Raw genomic sequence first — 3,223 nt, 5'->3', positions numbered from 1 at the left:
ATCTAATGAGCAGCCAGGGTTGAGAAATAACTGCAGCAAATCCTCATAGCACTCACATCTTAAATTTGTTCCAGATTGATCTGCCAGGCCCCTTGCAGTGCCCTGAAGCCATGAGCCCAGGAAGGCTAAGCTCTGTTGGGCCTGGAGGAGAAGCACAGGGTCCTGCCTCAAAGAGTGGCTCAGTGAGGAAGAGGGCCACCCTACCCCACCTTGCCTGGCAGTCCCCAGCACCGCCTGCCTGGGAGAAGGTGTGGGATGCTCTTCCGTTTCTTTTACAAGATTTCCTATTACTTCTTCCAACTCACACTCGCTAAGGTGCCAGTTACATAACCCAAGGAGCTGTTTTCTTAAAGTTCAAAGTCAAATTGGATCTGGCGCAGCAGGAAACAGATAAATTTAGTCAGGATCTTAGCTCTACCAGCAGAGGCAAGGCTCCCCGTCCGTGGTGCTGTGCCAGCATTCCCAGGCAGCAGGGGCACACCCAAGTATCCAACCCTCACCAAGACAACCAAAGGTAGCTCCAGGCCCTTCCACACCTGGAGGGGTGCTGTTCCCATGGACACCACCTTCCGTGTCCTCCACCTGTGGAAGGAGCGCGACATCAAGCCCTTGCCACCCTCACAGGTTTGGGTTTCCTCAAAAGGGACATTTCCTAGCAGAACAGAGGTGGCAGTCATCAGATTTGCAAGTGAGACTCTCTTTACAGGGGACAAACTCCAAGTAATACCCACCAACTCCTGAACCATTGGCATTTCCTTTAACCATTACACATGGAACTTTCAACCCATTTGCTAATATTCGACCTCCAGAAAACACCAAAATTCAACCTCATTGGGAAGTTACAGGGACAATTCCAGATAGGACTGGGTGTAAAGTTATATCTTTGGGCTATGAAAACCATGCATTTTCTTAAATATTTTTGCTCTCTCTGTAGTCTTTCATTAAGAACACTAAGAGACTGAAGACTAAATAAAGTATAATTTATTTAACTAATTGACTCCCTTTTTTCAACCCACTCTTCATGAGTACTCACCCCGTATAGAGTTCTGAATGGATGGGGACAGCATTTACCCAGACAATTCAGAATTAATAGAAAAAGGATGCCAATGAATAGAAAAATGCCAACCTTGGGACCTGAGAAAGCTGGGTGAAGAATGGCACAGGGAGAGGGACAGGGCCTCACAGACCTTTCCTTAAGTGAATTGACCCCCAAATCTGCAAGCCTTCCCTTTGGGAGAGCAGCTACCCTCACCTCATGGGAGAGTGGGCAGGTAAGCACATGCCTCTTCAGCATGTTCAGTGCAGACAAAACGTCTAGGACAGGCAAGCCCAGGGGCTCAAAGTAGATTCCAAGTGACCAGGGTGGGAGGAGAGGGAGGGAAGGGATGGCTCACTGAGCTCAGCCATGTGTTTTTATTTTGCCACCTGGACACGAAGGCTCCATCCCACCAAGGGTGATGAAGCAGTTTTGGAAATTGTGATGTTTAGCTACATAATACTGCAAATGTTTGAATCTGGGCATGAGCATCAAAGTAGAAAATTGTATATACATTTTTTCCACAATAATTTTTTTAAAAATCCTGTTAAGACTCCTTTTTCCTCCAGCAACCATCCTACTTCCTTTTTAAAAGTGTTGATAAGGAGTGGGGTGGAGTGGGGTACACTTAAACTTTACTTTGAACTCTAATATCATAATAGATTGCATTTCTTACACTAACTTTAATCACTGAATGCTTGTGTACAAAACTTTGCTGAGAAGTTTTAGGAAGCTGGTTTTGGGATTAAAGGGAAAAAGAAAAAAATGATAATATCTGCTACCGTAGTGCTGAGGAGTGGCATAACATATTGTCTAGTTTGATGGGCTACCAATGGTTGCCACAGGGGAAAACCATTGTTCTATTGTTTTACTCTTTGAGGGATTTAGGTTTCAGCAAGTAGTTGGGGAAATTATTTTTTCTTTCCACTTTTTGGAGCCTCACTTTTCTCTGAGATCACATCAAGAAGAGCACAGGCCCAAAGACTGTAATATCTAAAGATCTTAACAAGTTGCATGACACTAAACTCAGGTGTTTTAGCAGAAAAATTGCTTGCCTTAATGAACAATGCCTATGCCTGGTCATAGTCCATTTTTCTCTAGCATTCATTACTGCCAAACATACTGTAATTAACATTCACTTATTGTGTATGCTGTTTCTCTCCACCTAAATATAAGCTATAGGGCAAGGAATTTGCTCTGATATGGAGAGCTATTTCCCAAGTGCCAGAACAGTGACTCGAATGAAATATATGTTAAATAAGTGTTGAATGAATAAATGATGATGATGATGATGATGATATTCTATCGAGACCCAGCATGGCCATCGTAGCTAGGGCAGCAACCTGGTAGCCTAGATCGTCGCTGGCTCCCTGAGAGCCGCTGCAGGTCAGACTTCTGTGGCCCCTGAACATCTTGGCATCCTCAGCCTGAGTAGAATGCGGTGTCCCCTGGGGGGCTCAGTCACGTGCAGACGCAAGTTGTTTTCTCTGCTCCCAACCTTGTGGGAAACCTGACGGGTTGGCATCTTACAGTCCTTCCAGACAGGCCCCTTTGCTTCCCAAAACCCAAAGCCGCGGGTCAGAACCATGACGCACTGCAGTACTTGGAAAGGTCAGAGAAAGACGATGAAAGCTGTCATGTACCAGTTTCTTTGACTTCATTCTGGCCTTTGGCTGAGGAGAAAGACTGGTTATAAAATATATATATGGAAAAAGATGGGTGCAAGAAAAGGTTGCTTGAGGGAATTCATGTTCTGCAATAAAACCCAGAGTAAACTCTTAGGATGACGACATCTTTCTGGAGGAGGCAGAACTGGTCCATCGATGACTCCTATCAGAAATACCACAAACACACCAACCACAGAGTGTAGAGCAAGGTCTTGGGCGCCCATCACACCTTGTCCTCTTTGTCCTCCTGATGCCCTTGCAAATGAGTGAGATAGGACTTGAAGTGAATTGTACTGACTGATGTAACACACAACACCAACATTAAACTAAAGGAAGTCCTACAGCTGAGTGTGAAAAAAACCATAATAATAATAATATTGTATCCTTTAATTAAGGCAAATGATTATTTAGGCAGTAGTAATTTTTTTAAAAGAAATCTCCTGATGTGGTAAATATCACCATAGTTATATGGTTTAATGAACTTCATTCATAATTAAGAGAATAGTAAAATTGACATTTC

At 43.9% G+C, this 3,223-nt stretch overlaps 1 pseudogene; it reads left to right on the top strand.

Moving 5' to 3' along the window:
- The first annotated feature begins 555 nt into the window (after positions 1 to 555).
- LOC143388912 (large ribosomal subunit protein bL35m pseudogene) lies at positions 556 to 2,906 on the top strand (annotated as a pseudogene).
- The last annotated feature ends 317 nt before the right edge of the window (positions 2,907 to 3,223 follow it).

Source organism: Callospermophilus lateralis, unplaced genomic scaffold (assembly GCF_048772815.1).
Source record: "Callospermophilus lateralis isolate mCalLat2 unplaced genomic scaffold, mCalLat2.hap1 Scaffold_45, whole genome shotgun sequence".
NCBI classification, from domain to species: Eukaryota; Metazoa; Chordata; class Mammalia; order Rodentia; family Sciuridae; genus Callospermophilus; species Callospermophilus lateralis.
The sequence above is the reverse complement of the archived record's forward strand: the minus strand, read 5'-3'. Positions and strand labels throughout refer to the sequence as shown.